Source organism: Neophocaena asiaeorientalis, unplaced genomic scaffold (genome assembly GCF_003031525.2).
Source record: "Neophocaena asiaeorientalis asiaeorientalis breed wild unplaced genomic scaffold, Neophocaena_asiaeorientalis_V1.1 scaffold32, whole genome shotgun sequence".
Lineage (NCBI taxonomy): Eukaryota > Metazoa > Chordata > Mammalia > Artiodactyla > Phocoenidae > Neophocaena > Neophocaena asiaeorientalis.
Genome location: NW_020185327.1, coordinates 6,342,953 through 6,367,210, shown reverse-complemented (window position 1 = coordinate 6,367,210; position 24,258 = coordinate 6,342,953). Strand labels below are relative to the sequence as shown.

General features: G+C 41.7%; 1 long non-coding RNA gene across 3 annotated transcripts in view; it reads right to left on the bottom strand.

The window, feature by feature from the left end:
• LOC112392690 (uncharacterized) overlaps nucleotides 1–24,258 on the bottom strand; it is a 40,999-nt gene that overhangs the window by 13,066 nt on the left and 3,675 nt on the right. The window contains exons 2-3 of one of the 3 annotated variants that reach the window (XR_003001737.1): nucleotides 12,284–12,355; nucleotides 3,418–3,697 (exon numbers count right to left, since the gene is read on the bottom strand). This is a non-coding gene — a long non-coding RNA (uncharacterized LOC112392690). Of the gene's footprint in view, nucleotides 1–3,417; nucleotides 3,698–6,222; nucleotides 6,379–12,283; nucleotides 12,356–24,258 lie in introns of those variants that run through there. The other 2 variants (XR_003001739.1, XR_003001738.1) reach the window with 2 other exon arrangements.

The window sequence follows — 24,258 nt, the reverse complement described above, 5'->3', positions numbered from 1 at the left end:
ATATAAACATATTTACATATATTCATATATATTATATATCCATGTATTATATATCAGTGCTGACATTTTTAAAGCAAAAAAACTGCTGGGGGGGCTTCCCTGGTGGCGCAGTGGTTAAGAATCCACCTTCCAGTGCAGGGGACACAGGTTCGACCCCTGGTCCGGGAAGATCCCACATGCCGCGGAGCAACTAAGCCCATGCAGCACAACTACTGAGCCTGCGCTCTACAGCCCGTGAGCCACAACTACTGAGCCCATGCGCCACAACTATTGAAGCCCACGCACCTAGAGCCCGTGCTCTGCAATAAGAGAAGCCACCGCAGTGAGACGCCTGTGCACCACAATGAAGAGTAGCCCCCGCTCGCCGCAACTAGAGAAAGCCCGCACAGCAACGAAGACCCAACACAGCCAAAAATAAATAAATAAAATAAATTAAAAACAAAAAACAAAATACTGCTGGGAATTGGGAAACACTAGCATTTTGAAATTCTCAGATTTTGGGGTCACTCGTACTGCAAAACAAGCAAAATGTTCCAGGAGCATGACTCACAAGGCACACAGTATACCATAAAAGGGTAAAAAATAATAGCTTGGTGGCTTAAGAGGAATGATGGGATACACCAAAGCGAGAATCAGGAAGGTGATTTTTAATTTTGCACCAAGACTGGGCCATCCATGCAAAGAAATGAAGCGCTAAAGTTCAAGAGGACGTTTCCTAGCAGGGTCTCCTCACTACACTCCCAGGGCTGTAGGAAGGAGAGTAACAGGGAATGTGAGGCAAGGCTGATTCTTAAGGTGCTTAACAGTACAGCTCACACTTCACAGAAATGAAAATTAAGGAGGAAGGAACGGGGATCTGCACACTGACCCATTTTCAGCCTCTGTGGAAAAAAATCACCATTTATAGCTAGAATGTACTATAACAGGAGGAGCGTAAATAACACTTAAACACTTGAACACATGCCAGAAAAGCAGAAGCAAGAGTCACAAAAAGAAAGTACAAAGCTCAATGGCATGAAGACATAAATGGAAGGACATTCATTTTTCTTTATAGCTAATAGACCTTAAATTTTTACAAGCAATTTTTTAAAGTCACCCATAATTTCCCTACTGTATGGTAATTTTTGTTTCTTCATATTCCTTCCCAATTTTATCCCCCCATACATGCACAGTATATATACAATGCTTAACTCATTTTAATCATTGTATAATATACAATTCAAAATGCCACTTTAAAAATTTAGCATGGGGGCTTCCCTGGTGGCGCAGCGGTTGAGAATCTGCCTGCCAATGCAGGGGACACGGGTTCGAGCCCTGGTCTGGGAAGATCCCACATGCCGTGGAGCAACTAGGCCCGTGAGCCATGGCCGCTGAGCCTGCGCACCTGGAGCCTGTGCTCTGCAACAAGAGAGGCCGCAAAAGTGAGAGGCCCGCGCACTGCGATGAAGAGTGGCCCCCGCTCGCCGCAGCTAGAGGAAGCCCTCGCATAGAAACGAAGACCCAACACAGCCAAAACTAACTAACTAAATAAATTAATTAAAAAAAAAAATTAACATGTTTTCATCAACACACCATCAGTCATTAGACTTAAATTCTCAGTGTCTGCATCTGCTTCCTATTGTTTCCAGTTGCCTACTATTATAAATATGCTCTGACAAGCACAGTGGGTATTCTCAGCATAAATAGGGGAGGGGATGCTAAGAAAAACTAGAAAATGAACATTTTTTTAAAGAAAAAAGGTAAATGTGGAAGATTTAGAAGTTACCTTTAGGAGCCAGTCGATTCAGCAGAATTGGGTTCCTGTTCTTGTACATTAATTATGTATGTTTTAGCAGATATACAGTTCTGCTCAGGGAGGATTTTTAATTTTTTAAATTTACAAATGCAGAAAAAACCATAGATGATACTAAAAAATATACAGGTACCCAGAATTAATCAATGTTCATTATATATGTATTTTAAAATACAGGGATATTCCCAAAAAGTTGAAGTCTCTTTTGGACTCTCGTGCTGTCACACGGGTAGCCTCTTGACTGCAAGGAACAGTAAGGCAACTTAGTCCTAAAGCAGTTCACATAAACGGTGATAAAGGATGGAGAGATGGGTGTGATCTATGCAGACAGACTACTCTTTAACGGGTGGCTGTTTCTAGCATAATTACAATAAGACTCCGTGTTTGTATAATGCATTATAGTTTGTAAAGTGCTTTTGTGGCCTACATAATAGAGGGATGTGAGGTGAGCTTCAACCAAGGCTGCCCTACTCCCCAAGAATGGACATAAAATGATGAAGTAGCGGCAGCTAGAGAGGACGCTTACAGGAACTGCACAGTAAGTAGAGTTTTGGGTTCAGTTAAGGAATCTTTACCAGGTTACATTACTTCAAGCTCTCTTCCTATGAAAACGTGAGCGGGAACAATCCCTTCTCCTCGGATCAGTGTGACTCAGCGACAGCTCAAGGACAGGCAGCTGTAGACAGGTTGAAACGGAAAACTCCAGCAAATATTCTATTAACAGAAAATACTCTTAAGGGCAATCAAGAGAGGAGTGCAGGGAATAGAGCGTCTCCTCACAATCAAGATGGCAACAAGCTCCAAAGTACAAAGCTGTTGGGAAGTTGCAGACCTGCATGGAGTTTTGAAAGTAACAACCAGGGCTGCATAACAAGACCACACAATACTGGGCCTCTCGAGGTATTTCTTGTAAGGGATCTTGGGGCACGTTGCTGGGTTACAGGCTGCAGGATGTTCGCAAACTATATGACAAGCATGGTGAAGAAAATATGGAGCAGAAAATAAAGATGGAAGCCTTCAAAAGGAAAAAAGGAAGGTATTTGGGGGATTAATGTCACAAGAGGTATGTATATAATGCATACTGAACCCAGTTTCAGCTTATTTGGAAGAAATCATCTACGTAAAAGAAGCATAGCTTCAAGCATATTTTAATGCTTGAAATTCACGAGAGAGGCAGGACCAAGAGTCACAAAAGAAAGCACAGTACTTATAATATATTCATGTACATACATATATACACACAGACATGCACACACGTATGCGTATATGCACGTACACATTTGTGAAACAGAAATTTATGAATAAATTGAAAAGATTGTTAAGAAAAAAAAAGTACGGACCAGAAATGTCAATAAACTCCATAATTTATTTCATTTTCACAAAATAACTGCTGGCTAGAACCAACATGGAGATTCTAATTAGCATCAGTATTACCCCTTGTGTGAAGCCTTCTCTTAGCTCCCTTTCCTCCCATTAGAGCTGATGACTTCCCCTCTATGACTCAGAGCACTTTTCATTTTGAGCCTTTTTTAGCATCAGTCACAATCATGACAGGTTGTATCATAGGTTTCATTTATTCTTCAAGTAGGCTTTGAAGGCTAGGATAAGGACCGTTTTCTACTCACCTTTATATCCTGGCATCCAGTGCAGTGTTTGGCCAATGTATGTACTCTATGCATGCTTGTTGAACCTGAGCCACTGTCTGTCACAGAGAGATCATTTGTCTTGTGGAAGCAAATTCTTCTGACCTTCCAGTCCAGTTCTCCCAGCTTGGTTCTCTCCTTGAGGCAAAGAATCAGCAACTATCAAGTTAAGTTCGTGGAGAGCTTCTGTTTGCTTTCTTCCAAAGGGGGATAAAGACCAAGACTTTTCCCCAGAGGCTAAGACACTAGTTCTTCGTATATGCTGTTAAAGGAAAAACAAAACAAAACAAAAAAAAACTGTTGGAGACCTAAGACTGCGTGCTGAGCGGTAAAGCAGGGAACTTGACCCAGACAGAGGAACAGGTTTAGGAGCTCCTCAGGGATGAGGTTTAGGAAAAGAGAAAGGAAGTAGATCTTTTAAAGCAAAAACACTCAAACTGTTTCTGCCCCATATTAGGAAAGCAAAATGTCTTGAGAGATGCTGGTTGGCTGGTGATACCTGCATCTGCTGTTGTGTAATTATGGGGTTGGCTGGCCTAGTCTTCTTTGGGAATACGGTATGCATTGGGGTCATTTTGGGATTATGGTGTGTAGATACCTCATGACCTGCCTGATGGGGACTATGGCATCCACTGGGGTGTCAGCAGATGCCCTGGTTTCAGCAGGCTTGGTGGACTGGTCAGAGTTTAGCAATGCACAAAATTACCCTGGGGATTGAGGGTGGCCTTCCCATCTCTACTTCTGTCAAGATCAAACCCCAGTCTTTGTCATGTAAACTGTGGGTGACTCCACTTTTCAACAGTCTTCCTTCTCTGAAGTAAGGAGTAGAATGAACATTCATTCAATGCCTACTGTATGGCAGGAACTCTACTGTACTTAGAAACTTTACAAATGACAAGAAGTGGATATCACCACTTTAAAGAGGATGCCACACAGCTATTAAGTGGTAAACCCAGAGTTCAAAGTCTGGTCTAGGCTGGCTCTAAAACTTTGGTTGATAGCCTCTGATGTCCTTCAACAGCATTAACAGGACACAGTGACTCTCACACTACCAGTGAATGACCTGGGCAGCTGGCTATGACACAAAGCCCCAGAGATCCACCCCAACCTGGACTTTAGTTTCTAGGTCTTAGAGGCCTTGTGTTACTTTGCTAAGTGAAAGACTAGAAATTTGGACCGTCGAGAGAACTGACCACAGCATAAAATGCTCTCTAGTTAGAAGGAAAGAGAAAACAAAAACAAAAACTAAATGAAAACAGTGAAAGGCTGAGTATTTAGGGTATAAGAATCTAATTAACTATGTCTAATGTTTCACTGTTTTTTTTTTTTTGCGGTACGCGGGCCTCTCACTGCTGTGGCCTCCCCTGTTGCAGAGCACAGGCTCCAGACGCACAGGCTCAGCGGCCATGGCTCACGGGCCCAGCCGCTCCGCGGCATGTGGGATCCTCCTGGACCGGGGCACAAACCCGTGTCCCCCACATCGGCAGGCAGACTCCCAACCACTGCGCCACAGGGAAGCCCTTTTATTGGTTTTGATGGTGGAAAAAGCAGTATGTAAAAACACATGATATAGAAAATGCCCTTTATGATACAATTCACTAAAATTCAATTCAAATGAGACAATGCATCTGAAAGTGGTTTAAAAGCATAAAGTGCTATACAACTGTGAGGGATTACTTGTCCAAGAAAGCTTTTACAGGAGAAACTTGCAACATTGGTGTTTTTGCCTCTCCTCTAAGAACCAGAGCAGTTTTGAGAGTTGCTCTTCATTGAAGAAACAACTCATGCTTCTTTCCCCAGCTTGGCAGGATCAGGTAGAGATCAATATTAGCCTTCAGAAGGGGAAACTCTCTAAGTCTATATAAGGCTCCACAATTGTACTCTGAACTGTGGCCAAGAAGATTGGTTAGCACTTTGTAAAGCATTTTTAGAAAAAAAATACATAGTGTGATAAAACAGTATAATCTACAATAAATTAAACATTAATGGCATGCCTAGAGACTCTGTACAGTGAAATAATTTTACTAAAAAAAAATCAATTTTTATTTGATGCCTTGTAAACAGTCAACCTTTCATTTTAGTCCTTTCTGCCCTGTCAACCCCGCCCTCGACCCCTGCCCCTCAATCTCTTGTTCTTTCTTCTCTAGCCTTACGTCTCTCATTGTACTTTGGAGAAATGGGATTTTACTACTCCTTTCTCCTAGAACTGTGCCTTCACCTTCAGATTCTTCGAAGTGTCTGATCAAACACTTTCTCTCCGAGTCTGAGAGCACAGGGCGCCTTCTTCCTTTAATTCTTCCTTTCTCCTTGTTCCCTCTCCCTCTCCCCACTACCTTAGAACTTCAAGTTCCCACTACGATTTCAAATATAGAATATTTTGCTGTTCCTCCTACGAGGGAGCTTAAAATGCCTCTAATTACACCATTTCCCCTGTCTCTCTTCTCCTTTGCAATTTAGATGCAGCACAGCAGAACAGTCTGCCTGACTCCTCTCTGATCTGTCGGGTCATTTTGAAGGATTTCTGTCTTATGTGAGTCTTGCCTCAATAAGGGCCCAGCACCCCAGCTGTGGCTAAAAGAACTGCTTCACAGGCAAAGCCATAGGGCCACAGAGCTGCAGTCTCAAGAGGCTTTGCTGTTCAGCCAGTGCCAGGTTGCTCTTCAACTCTTGGTTGAAAAATAAATTTCATTCTTATTTACCTAAAAAATTTCCTTCTATTTATAAGATTGCAAGTTCCTATTTCAATCTGGATGTGCCCACAGGTGAAAAGTAATATAACGGCTTAACTGCTTCCATTGGTCCAAAGTAGTCTTCTTTGAAGAGAATGGGGTCTGTGCAACTCTACTGGATAGTTCTTGGACATGCTCGAGTTTTTTGTTTTTTTTTTTTAACATCTTTATTGGAGTATAATTGCTTCATCCTCAAGTTTGAGAACTACCTGAGAAGCTGTGGTAAGAAAAGAACAACAAATATATGTGGGAGGACAGTATTTTGAACATTAACTGATGTTCCCCTCTTTCCTACCTGTTCTTTCCTGTTATCCCTACCCCTCCCTGCACCCTCAACCTTCAGGCTACTAATTATTTTGCCTTTATTGCCTTAAGAAAAGAATGAAAGGAAACAGAGAGCTGATTCCTGATATTTTTGCATTTCAAAATAGACTTCAAAATCATAAGTAGGGAAGAGTTTAAGAGTCTGTTGAAAGCAAAAGATTAAGCTTTTGAAATATCAAAGCCAATGACTTGAAAGGATTCGAGACTTTGTGTACAGTGTGTCAGAGTCAGAATTTTCTGTTTCTTGAGACTAGCAAGGGTCTGGATCCAGGGGAGCCAGTGAGGAAGCCAGTGGTGAGTAGACTTAGGGGTTTCAGAGAAAGTGGTCTGTGAGGTATACATCCTGCCAGAGAGCAGAGAGGGACATGAGCCCCACAAGCTGAGGTAAAAGCAGTGAGATTCCAGAGTTCCCATCCCCTGCCAGCAAGGAAGGAATGACTGGGGAGAACTGGGACAGCTGGGCCTGAGGCACCTCCCAGGCACAATTCTAGGGAAGTGGCGAGAAAAGAAAATCTTCCTTCTGTGTGTGTGTGTGTGTGTGTGTGTGTGTGTGTGCGCGCGCGTGCCTGGTCTCTGTATCCAGATTTCCCCTTTTATTATTTTATTTATTTATTTTGCTGTACCTCTCACTGTTGTGGCCTCTCCCGTTGCGGAGCACAGGCTCCGGATGCGCAGGCTCCGCGGCATGTGGGATCTTCCCGGACCAGGGCACGAACCCGTGTCCCCTGCATCGGCAGGCGGACTCTCAACCACTGCACCACCAGGGAAGCCCTCTATTTTTATTTTTTAAAAAATATTTAGTTATTTAGCTGCACCAAGTCTTAGCTGCAGCATCTTCGTTGTGGCCTGCGGGATGTTCATTGCCACGTGCAGGATCTTTAGTTGCAGGATCTTTAGTTGTGACATGGGGGATCTTTTAGCTGTGGCACGTGGGATCTTGAGCTGTGGCATGCGGGGTCTTTAGTTGTGGCATGTGGGATCTAGTTCCCTGACTAGGGATTGAACCTGGGCCCCCTGCATTGGGAGTGCAGAGTTTTAGCCACTGGGCCACCAGGGAAGTCCCCAGATTTCCCCTTTTAATAAGAACACCAGTCATATTGGATTAGTGCCCATCCTGATGGTCTCATTTTAGTTTAATTACCTTTGTAAAGACCTTATCTCCAAATACAGTCACATTCTGAGGTACTGGGGGGTTAGGATGCCAACATATCTTTTTGAAAAGGACATAATTCAACCCATAACAGGCCACTTACACAGATTAGCTCACTATCTCTTGCTGAACTCTTTTTTCCACTCCCACCGACCCATTTCTCTCCACCAAAGCCTTCTGGAAGAATCTGTAGTCAGGAAACCATCTGGTAATCTCATTTATACTGAGGCATGACTGGCCAAAATTGTCTTTGTCTATAAAGTACAATGGTCCAAAATGATATAAAGCAACAAAAAGAAATCGATAAAGTTTAGTATGTTGTCCCTCCTGGAAATATCTACATTTTAACAAATCACAAGGAATTATACTCATTCCTCTATAACACAACATATAACGTATATGTTATATACTGGAACATAAATCATAGCAGTGCTTGGGATAACGAGTAAAAACTTGCTAAGCAATACTTGGTTTTTATTATAATTCACATAAAAACTGCATTTTCTATTAATGGCAAAATAAGGTTGAATGCCATGTTGTTGATACAATGACATGCACTCATAATTGCCAAGTGAAGATTATTGTAAATTTCTTCTTTAATGCTAATAAGAAATATAAACACTCCTAAAGGAACTGCAAACTTGGTAGGTACTGCTATTTCATAAGTGGTTCAAAGGCTATGAAATTAGCAAGATATTTGAACCGCTCAAACCAACAATGGCTTTAAATCCATCCCTTCCAACATTGCACTTAGGAGCCATTTTTGCAGCCAATAAAAGCTTTAATTTTTTTTTAACTCAAGAATGTGGGCTATGATAGCACAGCTATCATATTTAAAAAGCACTTAAACCAAACTGACACTAGGAAGTAAAAAGTAAGATAGGAAAACTTGACTTTATATGTTGTACTCTAAAATACAGTTGATTCTCATTATTCGCAGTAGTTAAATTCTATAAAGTTGCTGTGAACACTGAATTAGCAAATAGTGAATCACTGTTCCTATGGGGAATACAGGGTGAGGTTCCTGTGAGCCTCTGGTCACAACATTTTTGTCAACTGAACCCATATCTTGTTTCATGTGTGTTTCTGTTTAAAGACACATTATTCAATGTATATTGTTGATTAACATTGAACTCACGGCCAACAACACCATAATTCGTGCCTGAAAGAAGCTTATCTAACACTGTATCTTCTCCGTAAGGCACATCATAGCCGTCTTATGCTTAGGAGTGGGAGACAGCACTGCAGCACTCTCCTTGGGGGCCATGTTAAATACCAAAATCTCCACAAAAAGCACAAAAATGTGAAAAACATAGCGTCAGATAGACCACAAAGAGGACACTTGTTTATAGTATGAGACCTGAAACAAGAAGGCCAAGCGGCACCTTGTTTGACCTCACCTGGGAATGTGTATAATCAGCAACTCAAATTTTTGGCCCCTCTGCTCATCTCTGGGAATGACGATGAAAATGCCATGGATATTGATTTGGGGGCTGTAGGTAAATTTTTAGCAGGTAGGAGAATTCACAAGTACAAAGCCATGAATAATGAGGTACTCTGACCTGGCTTCCATTGCCCATAAACCAAATAAATAAATAAGGTCCTATTTGCCTAACAAAATAGGTTATTTACATTTAAAGTTGGTATTTGTAACGTGAGGCCTCGTAGAGTGCTGGCTAAGTGTAATTAGTGTCCGAGCCTTGCTACTGATTGCGAGAGTGACCCTGGGCACCCTGGATTTCTGTGGGCCTCAGTTTCTTGTTCACAAACTGATAGTCTTGGACTACAGATATATATATGTATATATATTTGTATTCATAGAAATACAGATATTTTAAAGCTATTTTTAGAACTCACACAGAAGAACACATATTTAAATGTGCTTAACATCAGGAAGATGTATAAAAAATAGTGTTCTGGACAGGTGGAGGACAGGGATGTTATAGATGTTTTCTTTTTATGCCTTTTGGTTTTTGAACCATGAAAACATACTAGCTATTTAAAATATGAAGCAATAAAATTGAAGACGAAGAAAGAGAATAAGAATTAAACTTTAAGAAGAAAGTAGGAGGAGAAAAGAAAGAAGGAAGCAGGGATGTAGGGAGAAAAGAGAACTCCTGATAGGCATTTCATGTTCTGTATGGCAAGGGGTAGATATTACAAGCTCAGATTATACTATGACCATTAGGCCACCGGGTTTTATTTACATATCTTTTAATAAATCATGTGCTTATTAGGCATTTACTGAACACCAGGGACAGTGCTAGAATATTATTCTATTTAATTTTTTCCTTATGTCTGTGAAGTAGGTATTAAGTTGAATCATATGAAATTGTCAATACTCAATGATTTTTGACTTACAAAAATGTCAGTTTCATATGTTCAACCTAATGTTAACATCCCCATTTTAATGATGAGTAACCCAAGGTTCACAAACACTGAGTAACTGTCCAGTGGCACACACAGCTTGCAGAGAGACTCCTGATCTGAACCCAGATCTCCTGTTTCCATCGAGTAGCAGGTATACATTTCAGGCCACAAAAGTAAATGTACAAGAAATGTTTAACTTTCTTTACATATGTGTGACCTTAAATGCCACCAAATGGTAGAGATTTGACTGTAAAAACAAAAACAGAGATCGGATGATGCTTCTGGCAGCCCAAGAACACTGAAGATTTCCAGCAAGTCACCAGAAACTAGGAGAGAGGGCTGGAATGGATCCTTCCCTCAGAGCCCTCTGAAGGAAGCAACCCTGCCAAAACCTTGATCTCAGACTTCTGGTCACCAGAACCGTGAGACAATACATTTCTGTTGTTTAAGCCCCCTAGTTTGTGGTCCTTTGTTACGGCGGTGCCAGGAAGCTAACATACAGCCCATCACTGTTTGAAGAATAAAACTAGCCCTCCCCCCACCCCCTTGTAGCTTCTAGTTCTGTTCCATTTCAACAAAACCAGAAAAGAATTTACTTAGAAGCGAGACACAATGAACTGAATCCTACCCAAGTTCATGAAACCACAGCTTCCACCTTTCCCAAAGCACAAAACTCTGATTTTGAAACCTACCGTGAAGGATGGGTCACTCCAAGCCATTTGGGCCACTGACAACTGTCCTGGACTCTTTCTTCCACAGGACAAGTGTGACTGCTTTTGTGTCATGGAAAGATTAAATTAATGAGAGAGAGTTTCTGGGGAGAGAGCAGCAGAAGTTTCCATTGCCATTTGCCATTAACAGTGCTAAATGTATTTTGTTACTTATACTGGGTGCTGATCACATCTTGCTTTCTTTCGTGCAGGCAAATCTGCTTGGTATTTTGGACTCAGCGTGGGCATGGTCCTTCGTTCACTCTGTTCCATTCCCCATGGTTTCTTTATTGATGGGAGATTATTAATGAAGATAAGAACGAAATGAATGTTCCTTTTAAAAAAATTAAATGACCTTGTTTCCATTTATATATTTCTAACAGCATGTTCATTAGCTATTTTATATCTCTGCTGTGTATTTTGGGATGTGAGCCTCAAAATACCTACCTGAGTTCTTCTGTGATGATGACGATCATTTGGTTCTTAGCCTAACAATTCCCCAGGTATTGTCTCTGGAGACCAGGTAGAAACCAGAGCCCAAGTGAGGTAGTTTGGTTGAGGGAACTTAATACGAGGAACTGGTTACAAAGGTGTTGGACGGGCCAGAAAGCCGAACTGGGGAAGGAAGAGAACCTCAGTGAGAAGCAACAGCAGGAAGCCTCTACCCTCCATCCCTAGGGTTGGAGAGACCAACAGACTGGCTGGATTAACAGAGGCCTAGAGCCACCGTCCCCAGATGGACCTAGAATGAGAATCACAGAGAGGCAGTCACTGTGGGAGAAGCCCCCTGAATAAGAAAAGGAGGAAAATAACCTTGGCTTCCCTTCTTCTTCTGCAAGTGTTCCTAATTTATCTTTTTATCTTTCATTGTCCCAATTCCTTTTTGGCATGGTCAAGTGAGTCTAGGAAATGCAGTTGGCAGGAATCAGCTTCCTTCCAAACAGACAGAATAAGAGAATGGCAAGGAATAAATGGATTTGAGAGCAAGTAGGCAAATGAGCAGCACATTAAGCCCCTAGTGCAGTATGTTATGTTGGGCTTTGGGTAGCAAATGGTCAAAGCAGGTCAGAGAAGTCCAAACCAGAGACTGGGCAAAGCTAGTGAGGTACGACTGATATTGCATACAGAATACAGGGTCATAAACAGGAGTTGAGTCAACAGAGGGGACTATAGCACAATACATCATAAACTATCAGTAGAGACGTATAAAACAGTCTCCTGGAGATCAGAGGAAACACAGTCATAGATTTTCATGATAATTAGGCCATATTACGGGGATAGAACATCAGCACACACAGGGTAGTAACAAGGGGTCAAACAGGCTTAGAGAGTTGCAGTTCATTATCTGTATGTAGGAATCCATTCCAAATAACCAGTCTGAAAGGTACACACTAGAATTCCAAACGGACTTTTCTTTTTGTCAATACCTTTGCCATTTTATATTTTCTGGTTATCTGAAGTTAATTCCTACATCTGCTTGAAAACTGCACTTTGAAATCATTGATCTTAGCTTGACTACTTGCCATTGCTTTCTCATGAGAGCAAATTATAAAGAAAAGTTGTACCTGTTTGAGTTTTCTGTTGATTTCAAACTCTATAAGTAGGATGTTCCTGTTAGGCACTCCGAAGGCACTTATCTGCAGTGAGGAAGGCCAAGATAATGGGGGATAAACAAAAAAGGAATCATCCAATCAATGAACAGAATGAAAGCTTAAACATAAAGAGTAATGTAACCAACAAGTTAAGTCTTGCATTTTCTGTCCCTGTATTATTTATCTTTCATGGGCTTGAGTAAAGCTTTTCTTATTTATGGCACCATATGAGAAAAAGATAAATAGATACTTTAAAGTGATCATACTACTCTACTTGAAAATAATCTCTCTGGATCCACAAATGCTTATTTGGATAACGGAAATGAAAATTGTTCCTTGTCTTTAATTAATTAGATTGAAAGTTAAAAATTTTTTTTTTTATTAACCAAGCTCAAGCTCTTTTTGGTAGAATCTAAATTAATATCCATAGGAGATGCCTGGTTCACTGTTACACAGGCACCTTGCAATAATTAATATTTGGAAGAAAGCAGTGTATTTTGCATACTCTTATTCATCAAAAAATGTGCATTTTGGAAGACAATAAAGCAAGCATGTATAATTTTAGAAATACTAGTTTATATGATCACACACACACACACACACACACGTGAGGCCCAAAGTCTATATAACGAGTCTGTTGTAGCTGTAATCTAGATAATTAATAAAATTCATTCACCCAGAAATGGAGGCATCAAATGTGTGCAGGCACAAGGCTAGGCTCTGAGAACATGTAGATACACATAATTCCTAGCTTCAGAAAGTTTATAAGCTAGAGAGAAAGTCTAAGAGGCTGCTATAGAAGCTATGAGAGGTGACTCTTGCCGGGGACCACAGGTGGCACAAAGCAGGGAGGTGTCCTTAGGCAAGGAGTCATCCACAGGTTTTCAACTTCAAGGTTTGCAAAGCTGAGACTCTGGATCTTGGATAGCCCAGTCCCAAGCCTTGGCCTCCTGCCCATGGCAAGCTCCAGCCTGGCCTCCACCTTGAGCTAACATCACATTGCTGTACACACAGCCACGCCTCCCGCCTACCTCTCGCTCCCAAGGGGACCCTTTACAAACTTAATGCCCCCTCCCCCTCCCCCCCACTTCACGTCCCACATCAAACAGACTGTCTAGTGCTGCCCAATATGTTGTGCAGGTAGGTACCTGCCATTTCTTAATTCGCTCTTTCACAACCGTCTCCCAGCGGGTCTCTCCATCTCCTGTTTTGATCTGCTCTACTGCAACTTTCTACTGGCAAAGAGCTATCTTTCTAAAACATGCTATTCTCTCTCCCAGTACCTTCTGATAGATCCCCACTGTCCACACACAGTAGTAGCTCTCAGACTTGGATGTGCCCCATTATCATGTTAGGGAACTTTTATTTCCAACAGATTCCTCTTGAACCAAAATTTCCGGAAATGCAGCCTGGGCAATCTGTATTTTTAACAAGTTTTTCAGATGGCTCTTTACTGTCAGCCTGATTCTAGTTGGGGACCAGGGTTTTGGATCTGCAAGATGAAGTCCAAACCTAGCACACAAAGTCATTCACATTGACTCTTCCCCGGTACACACCCCATACCACGGTCACAGCTGTAATCCACTTCTGAAACTCTCAGGGTTCTCCTAAGCCTCTGTCACTGCACATGCTGTTCTCTCCAGAATTGCTTTTCACTCCTTTTCTACCCTGGAAAGCATTCCCTAAGCCTTCTCCTTTAAAGTTTTCCCTGATCTCTCAGCTGAGTGAGCTAAGGGTCCTCCTCTGCTTTTAAAAGCCCTGTGCAAATCACTGCTCATGGTGTACTTTATTTTTTTTTAATAAACATTTATTTATTTTTGGCTGCGTTGGGTCTTCGTTGCTGTGCGTGGGCTTTCTCTAGCTGTGGCGAGCGGGGGCTACTCTTCGTTGCAGTGTGCACTTGCTTCTCATTGCGGTGGCTTCTCTTGTTGCAGAGCATGGGCTCTAGGTGTGTGGGCTTCAGTAGTTGTGGCATGTGGGCTCAGTAGTTGTGGCTCGTGGGCTCTAGAGCGCAGGCTCAGTAGTCGTGCCGCACGGGCTTAGTTGCTCTGCGGCATGTGGGACCTTCCTGGACCAGGGATCGAACCCGTGTCCCCTGCATTGGCAGGTGGATTCTTAACCACTGCACCACCAGGGAAGCCCTCATAGTGTACTTTAATTTTCACTTGTCTGTTTCCCTTCCTGTACTTGGACTTCTTCAAGGGTTGGGGCTGCAAATTACTAATCTCTTTAATCTTAGTGTCCAGCCTTGCTCCTGATTCATAACTGGCACATAACATAAATAAATGAATGGATGGATAAATGAATGAACAGAGTTCTAGTCACACTATGGTAGAAACTGGCTGTGTATAGACCATCATTCTTTATGAACTAAATAATTATATATCTTCCAACAGAATACTATTAAGTGAAGCTAGCAGAAGTTCTTCAGCATTTGAGATGAAATGGAAACCAAAATAAATGCTACTGCAAAAACATAATTGCTTTCCCAGTGCAGGATTGAGGGAATCATTAAACATTTAGATTAATGTATTGTTTGGCAGATGGCCAATGTTTTTATTTTTCATTTGCCTTTGTGTTCATTTATGGGCTGGCAAGATACCCACACACAATCAATGCATCTTTTTTTTTGCAAAGTGAAAAATATTTTTCAGTGTATTTCTATTTATTCTGCTTTTAGTGTTGGTAGTATTTTTGTTTCAATGAACGTATCATAAACCCCCAACCACTAAGCAAGAAATTAACATAGTTGTATCAGTTTATAATTTAATGTAAATGGAATTTTTAATGGACTTGGTTTGTTTTTGCTTAAGATTCATTACCTCTCTTTGGATACTATACACTTATTTTTCCCTTTGTGACTCCTCCACTTTCTGTCTATGTGGTTCTTTTCGGTGGGACTGCTCGGGGGAGGGAGGCATGTGACCCAGGCTTGCCCAACTGGAGTCACAGTGAAGTGCTCAGGGAAGACACCTAATCCAAGGCAGCCAATGAGAGTTCGTGCCAGTTCCTTTGTCGGGACCACAGGGGAAGATGTACTCTCTGCACTGGGATTGATAAAGTATTAGAACATCAGCCATTTTTGCTGTGGAGTGAGTAAAGCTGCCCAAGAATGAAGCCAACACAGTGAGAAGCAAAGCCAAAAGAGAAAGAGAGGCAATTTCTGATGATATTTTGAGCCTTTGCATCCAGCTGTAAAGGACTGTAGACAGTTTACCCCTTGGGATTTATACTTATTTGAGCTCCACTCACTCTAAAGAAAAAAATTCCTTTTTATTCTTAAGCTGATCTGAGTTTGCTTTCTCTCATTTACTACCGTAAGTGTCTTGACCATAAGACATTATGTCTAATTTTATAGCATCACTGAATTTGTTGTATTACACAAGAATTGTGTGAATTTTCAGTAAAGCTCTTCTCTTCTGTGAATCTCTAGAGATATACTTAAGTAGAAGTAATTTACTAGTTTGTTGTGACATAAGTCACTTAATTAATAAGTCACTTAATTCTCTGTACCCCAGTTTCCTCATTTGCTAAACTGGGGAGTTAATACTAAGTCCCTTCTGCAGAATTATTATTCTGTGGAAAAAACAGTGACACCTTAGAGCAACTGACTGCTATTTAAGGATCATAATTCCCCCAACCTTAAATGCTGTTATGGCACATAGTAAGTGTCAGGGGCTGGGGGTAGGGGGTAGAGTGGAAAAGCAGGAGGACAAAGTTTGATAAACTTCATTTTGGATAAACCCCAAACAGCCAGATAATTTATTGGGTTGGCCTACTCAATATTATTTATCACATTATCATTATTAGCTTCTTCTGTAATTGGGAGATGAGTTCCAGAAATGTGAGAACTGTCACAGGTTGTCAGATTTACCAAAGGATGAAAATAGACGTGTCAGAAAAAAAAATGTATCCATAATTCAGTTTATTCTCATCAAATTGGAACCAAATGCACAGTTTTAGATGGAGAGGAGAAGGCTAAACATTCGTCAGATATGTGGTTTAAAGAGACGGCAATGCCTGAGACAGAAGTAGGAAAAAGTAATGACTATTTAAAAATCTGGGGCTTCCCTGGTGGCTCAGTGGTTGAGAGTCCGCCTGCCGATGCAAGGCAGACGGGTTCGTGCCCCGGTCCGGGAAGATCCCACATGCCTCGGAGCGGCTGGGCCCGTGAGCCATGGCCGCTGAGCCTGCGCGTCCGGAGCCTGTGCTCCGCAACGGGAGAGGCCACAACAGTAAGAGGCCAGCGTACCGCAAAAAAAAAATCTGGGCTGCTTTAAAACCAAAACCAGTTTTAATAAAAACCAACATGATATGTTAAACTAAATGTAATTACACACTGGGTCACACTGTAACTTCAAAGAACTCAGAATGCATTTCTTTTTATCTTTTACTTAAAAAATAATCATGGTTCCATTTCCTGGAACACTTTTTTTCTCCAACTGACGCATATGTTTACATGACTTCCTGTTCATTGACACCTAACAAAAGTCACTGCTACCTACAATGTGTTTGTGTTTTCTCTCTCAAATTTGTATTTTCTAATTTTAGGTGTTAATACTTAATGACCTGCTCCTAAGACACACTGAATTTGCTCAGACTGAATCATCCTAAAAGTTTTCTATGACTATGTTGTGACATTTGCATTGGATTTCCAGTCTGGGTAACTTCTCAGCAATTTTCCTCCTACCTTATTAGATTTTTTTTTTAATTACAAAATTAATGTATATTCATTGTAATGACACAGAAAATACAGTTATAACAAAAGTTCTAATGAAAAAATTAATCTCCTTCCTTCAGTCTCATCTCTCTTAGGTCTCCATTGCTTCGTGTGCAACCTTCCATGTAGTTTCTATGTTTATACCACATAGAAACATATATGTATATAGGGCCCACCCTTCCATCCTTTCCACTTCCCTTACTACTCCTTTTTTTTTTCCATAGTTTTCCAAATATTAGATCACACTACAAATCAAAGGTCACACAAATCGACGGCCCACAGTCGGGGAAAACATTTTGTTGGCAAAACGTTAAGGAAATTTAACATGAATGACCTGGACTCACATACCTACACAGTAATATTATTATCGATGTTGCACAGGCCTTCCAATTTAACATGGTCCTTTCCATTCCCTATTATTCATACCTCCACTAATCCACCTTTTGATATTACTGGTCTAACATCTATAAGCATTTGCGTTTATATCCTCCTGATATTACTTAGCAACATTTTGCATTTAACATTATGTCATGGTATTATCAATTAGAATTAACTTCAGCTGCATATAACCGAAAATGCCAAATTACAGTGGCTTAAACCCTAAGGGTTTCTTTTTCCCACATGTAAAATAAGTCTGGAAGTGTGTGGTCCACAGCTCACATGGTACTTCGGAGTCACAAGGGACCTGAGCTCCCCCTATTTTTCTCCTCCACCTTCCTTGGGACGTGGATTCTAGTCTCGAGGTCAGTTAATCATCCCTAATGGCTAAGGAGCTCTAGTCGCTTGATCTGTGTTTCAGGCAGTAAAAAATGTGGAGGGCAAAAACAAAATGGTCAGCCTCTCCTAAGTCAGCCCTTCTTTAAAGATATTTCCCAGAATTCCCACTCAGATACTTCCACTTAGATCTCACTGGCCATAACTTTGTCATACAGCCAAACCTAGCTTCATATGAGGTGGAGAAATGTTGTCTTTTGGTTCAGCACACAGGCACCAGAGTAAAATCCAGGTACTGTTATTAAGGAGAAGATACAAATATCAGTCTCTGCCCCACATTCCTGCAGGTTAAGACAGACACACGGAAGAGACTGTGAAGGTCCTCAATATCCAGGCTCTTCTTCTGAGTTAAAAGAAACCTCAGAGTTAACCTGGTCGCAGAGGTACTTGAACTGAAGGCTATGTTTCTAAATCTTCACATTTTAAAATAATTCTTTACGATCATAATCTTCTCTCCCTCCAACATCAGTACTTTATTTTTTTACGATTCACCAAATGGGATTCCTAGGACTAATGTCAACAAATTTTAAGTTTTAATAGATGCTGATGGTTAACTTTGTAGGTGGCTATGACAATTCATTCTCAGGAAGAGTGTTCAGTTGCATATCCATTTTCCTATACACTTCTCAGCGCTGGATATTTTTTTTCTCCTTTTAAATGTTATGAATCATGGGTGAAAAATGATATCTGTCATTGTTTAATTTGTGGTTCCCTTACTACCAGGAATGAAAAGCCTCTTTTCCTATGTTAATTGCTCACTTAAATTTCTTCTGTAGGGAGTTTGTGTTAACACCCTTTGCCAATGTTTCTGTTGGACTATTTGCCTTTTTCTTATCATTTTAACTATGAGAGATGTTAATCTCTGTCATATGTGATGTAACCATTTTCTTCTAACCTCTAAGTTCTAAAAAAATCTCTAGCCATCGGAAATTTGTTTATGTAACCAAATCTTTCCATGAATGGCAATGGGTTTCTACTTTTACCTAAGTCTCTCCCACCTTGAGCTACTACAAATATTTTCCTGAATTTTTTTCTAATTTTCTAATATACTTATAGTTTTTTTAAAAAAATAAATTTATTTATTTATTTTGGCTGTGTTGGTCTTTTTTTTTTTTAACATTTTTATTGGAGTTTAATTGCTTTACAATGGTGTGTTAGTTCCTGCTTTATAACAAAGTGAATCAGTTACACATATACATATATCCCCATATCTCTTCCCTCTTGTGTCTCCCTCCCTCCCACCCTCCCTATCCCACTCTTCTATCTGGTCAAGAAGCACTGAGCTGATCTCCGGCTGCTTCCCCTTAGCTATCTATTTTACATGTGGTAGTGTTTATATGTCGATATATACACTACCACTCTCTCACTTTGTTCCAGCTTACCCTTCCCCCTCCCCGTGTCCTCAAGTCCATTCTGTGGTAGGTCTGCATCTTATTCCCATCTTGCCCCTAGGTTCTTCATGACCATTTTTTGTTTTAGAGTCCACATATATGTGTTAGCATACGGTATTTGTTTTTCTCTTTCTGACTTACTTCACTCTGTATGACAGACTCTAGGTCCATCCACCTCACTACAAATAACTCAATTTCGTTTCTTTTTATGGCTGAGTAATATTCCATTGTATATATGTGCCACATCTTCTTTATCCATTCATCCGATGATGGACACTTAGGTTGTTTCCATCTCCAGGCTATTGTAAATAGAGCTGCAATGAACATTTTGGTACATGACTCTTTTTGAATTATGGTTTTCTCAGGGTATATGCCCAGTAGTGGGATTGCTGGGTCATATGGTAGTTCTATTTTTAGCTTAAGGAACCTCCATAGTGTTCTCCATAGTGGCTGTATCAACTTACATTCCCACCAACAGTGTATGAGGGTTCCCCTTTCTCCACACCCTCTCCGGCATTTGTTTGTTATACTTATAGTTTTGTTTTTATTATTCGACTCATTCAGTCAAGTATTTGTTGACCACTTATTATGTGCCAGGTCTTCTTCAGATTCTAGTGGGGATGCCTTCCAGTTAGGAAAGACAGACAATAATACAATGAACCAATAAAAAAGCGAGGCATTTCACCAGAGAATTAAAACATGGTGACACGGTAGAGTGAGGCAGGCTATTTCAGAATGAGTGGTCAGGAAAAGCTTCTCTGAGGAGATGGGATTCAAACTGATTCAGGAATAACTACTGCTCTGGGGAGAAGTCCAGGGAGAAGAGGCAGGTGGGAATGGCCTTGGGATGTGTGAAGGGCAGAAAGGCTGATGTGGCTAGTGCCTCAGGTTGAGGAGACATGCTGGAGAGGGAGGCAGGTACTGGCAGGCTTGGCAGGCCAACGAGGAGTTTGCATTTTATTCTACACTGAGGACTTGTAGTCCATCTGGACTTTGTTTTTATATGTAATATGGTATGTGTGTCGGGAGTCTAACTTTTATTTTCTTTCACATTGAGAGTTATATTTTAAATAAACTATTCATCATTTGCAGGTGGTGGTGGGGGGACTAGGGTGACATCCCACAGACCCTCACCTCATTTCAAACACGGTACAAATATCATCATTATATGAAATATACATTCAATTGAAATTAAACATATAATGAGTCTAATTTTTTTTGTTTTTGTTTTGTTCTGGCCACGCAGCAAGGCACGTGGGGTCCTAGTTCCCTGACCAGGGATCCAACCCATGCCCCCTGCAGTGGAAGCGCAGAGTCTTAACCACTGGACCACCAGGGAAGTCCCCATGAGTACAATATTTTTATCCCAGGGATGTGACCATTCAATAAAATCCTTCTAGAACTACTTTTTAGAAACATGGTCAGGAAGTCATCTCAAAACCCAGTTTTAATACTTTATAGTCACACAAAACTTTTGATCAAAAACCATAGCCCTGGGCTTCCCTGGTGGCGCAGTGGTTAAAAATCCACCTGCCGAGGGGGGGGAAGATGGCGGAAGAGTAAGACGCGGAGATCACCTTCCTCCCCACAGATACACCAGAAATACATCTACACGTGGAACAACTCCTACAGAGCACCTACTGAACGCTGGCAGACCTCAGACCTCCCAAAAGGCAAGAAACTCCCCCCCACCAAGTACCTGGGTAGGGGAAAAGAATAAACAAAGACAAAAGAATAGGGACGGGAGCTGCACTAGTGGGAGGGAGCTGTGAAGGAGGAAAGGTTTCCACACACTAGGAGCCCCTTCGTGGGCGGAGACTGCGGGTGGCGGAGGTGGGGAGCTTCGGAGCCGCAGAGGAAGGCACAGCAACAGGGATGCGGAGTGCAAAGCGGAGAGATTCCCGCACAGAGGATAGGTGCCGACTGGCACTCACCAGCCCAAGAGGCTTGTCTGCTCACCCGCCAGGGCGGGCGGGGCTGGGAGCTGAGGCTTGGGCTTTGGTCGGAGTGCCAGGAGAGGACTGGGGTTGGCAGCATGAACACAGCCTGCAGGGGGTTAGTGCACCACGGCTAGCGGGGAGGGAGTCCGAGAAAAGGTCTGGAGCTGCCGAAGACACAAGAGACTTTTTCTTCCCTCTTTTGTTTCCTGGTGCACGAGGAGAGGGCATTAAGAGCGGTGCTTTAAGGAGCTCCAGAGACAGGCGCGAGCCCCGGCTAACAGCGTGGACCCCAGAGACGGGCATGAAACGCTAAGGCTGCTGCTGCCGCCACCAAGAAGCCTGTGTGCAAGCACAGGTCACTCTCCACATCCCCCTTCTGGGGAGCCTGTGCAGCCTGCCAGTGCCAGGGTCCCAGGATCCAGGGACAACTTCCCCGGGAGAACGCACGGCACGCCTCAGGCTGGTGCAACATCCTGCCGGCCTCTGCCGCCGCAGGCCCGCCCCGCTTCCGCACCCATCCCTCCCCCGGGCCTGAGTGAGCCGGAGCCCCCAAGACAGCTGCTCCTTCAACCCCGTCCTGTCTGAGTGAAGAACAGACGCCCTCCGGCGACCTACACGCAGAGGCTGGGCCAAATCCAAAGCTGAACCCCGGGAGCTGTGAGAACAAAGAAGAGAAATGGAAATCTCTCCCAGCAGCCTCAGAAGCAGCAGATTAAAGCTCCACAATCAACTTGATGTACCCTGCATCTGTGGAATACCTGAATAGAAAACGAATCATCCCAAATTAAGGAAGTGGACTTTGAGAGCAAGATTTATGATTTTTCCCCCTTTTTTGTGAGTGTGTATGTGTATACTTCTGTGCGAGATTTTGTCTGTATAGTTTTGTTTTCACCATTTGTCCTAGGGTTCTATCCGTCCATCTTTTTTTCTTCTTTAAAAAATTTTTTCTTAATAATTATTTTTTATTTAATAACTTTATTTTACTTTATTTTATCCCCTTTCTTTCTTCTTTCCTTTCTTTCGTCCTTCTTTTCTTTCGTTCTTTCTTTCTCTCTCCCTCTCTCTCCCTCTCTCTGTCTCTCTGTCTCTCTCTCTCTCCCTCCCTCCCTCCCTCTCTCCCTCCCTCCTTCTCTCTCTCTCTTTCTTTTTACTTTTCCTCCCTTTTATTCTGAGCCGTGTGGATGAAAGGCTCTTGGTGCTCCAGCCAGGAGTCAGTGCTGTTCCCTTGAGGTGGGAGAGCCAACTTCAGGACACTGGTCCACAAGAGACCTCCCAGCTCCACATAATATCAAACGGCAAAAATCTCCCAGAGATCGCCATCTCAACACCAATACGCAGCTTCACTCAACGACCAGCAAGCTACAGTGCTGGACACCCTATGCCAAACAACTAGCAAGAAAGGAACACAGCCCCATCCATTAGCAGAGAGGCTGCCTAAAATCATAATAAGTCCACAGACACCCCAAAACACACCACCAGACGTGGACCTGCCCACCAGAAAGACAAGATCCAGCCTCATCCACCAGAACACAGGCACTAGTCCCCTTCACCAGGAAGCCTACACAACCCACCGAACCAACTTTAGCCACTGGGGACAGACACCAAAAACAACTACGAACCAGCAGCCTGCAAAAAGGAGACCTTAAACACAGTACGATAAGCAAAATGAGAAGACAGAAAACCACATAGCAGATGAAGGAGCAAGATAAAAACCCACCAGACGTAACAAATGAAGAGGAAATAGGCAGTATGCCTGAAAAAGAATTCAGAATAATGATAGTAAAGATGATCCAACATCTTAGAAATAGAATAGACAAAATGCAAGAAACATTTAACAAGGACCTAGAAGAACTAAAGATGAAACAAGCAACACTGAACAACACAATAAATGAAATGAAAAATACCCTAGATGGGATCAATAGCAGAATAACTGAGGCAGAAGAACAGATAAGTGACCTGGAAGATAAAATAGTGGAAATAACTACTGCAGAGCAGAATAAAGAAAAAAGAATGAAAAGAACTAAGGACAGTGTCAGATACCTCTGGAACAAGATTAAATGCACCAACACTCAAATTATAGGCTGGGGAAAGATAAGCTGTGACAAAGTGAGAGAGTGGCATGGACATATATACACTACCAAACGTAAAACAGATAGCTAGTGGAAAGCAGCCGTATAGCACAGGGAGATCAGCTTGGTGTTTTGTGATCACCTGGATGGCTGGGATAGCAATGCAACGAAGAGTAGCCCTCTCTCGCCGCAACTAGAGAAAGCCAGTGTGCAGCAACGAAGACCCGATGCAGCCAAAAATAAAAACAAATAAACAAATCAATTAATTTAAAAAGCGACCCACCATAGTCCTAGTTGACTGGCCATTTTATGCATTAGACTTGGCTCTGAAAAAATAATTTTGAGCCAATTCTAAAAATAAAACCTACCCACAAAGGGCCAAGATTTGTTACCAATGAAGATATTTAAAGGAATGTGCAACAGGCTCTGAAGGCAAGTTCAAAGGAAACTTTCCAAAAATATTTTGCATGATGATAGTGTTAAAAGAGTAAGCACACAGGCCCCAAGAGAAGTTCTGTGAAAAGGAGGACCAACTTTTGGATGTTTAGGTCTGTGTAAGTAATAAGTAAAAGAGTCATTACTTTATAATTTAACCATATTCCTCTTGATCTGTTCATAAAATCATTTTATAATTTGTAATATGCTTTTTAAAAAATTTAAGCTTTACAACAACCCTGTGGGTTAGGTATTCCTGCCATTTCTATAGATGAAGAAACAAATTAATTTACAAAGCTCATACTCAACTCAAGTTTCTTGATTCCAAGTTCAGTGTTCTCTCAACATACGAAGTTATCTAAGATTACACAACTTGAGAAAGGAGAATCCACAGTTCACAGCCATCATCCCCACTGACCACTAGGCTGCATGGACATCTTGACCATTTATCTATCTTGACCATTTATCTATCTGCTTTAATCAATGCTCTCTGTAGATTTGACTGGTCTGCCAACTTGCAAATAGTCACCCGTGCAGCAAGTACCTAAGCTGAGATAATAATGTTTAAAAACATAATAATGTTTAAAAAAATAATAATGTTTCCCACTTTAAAATAATG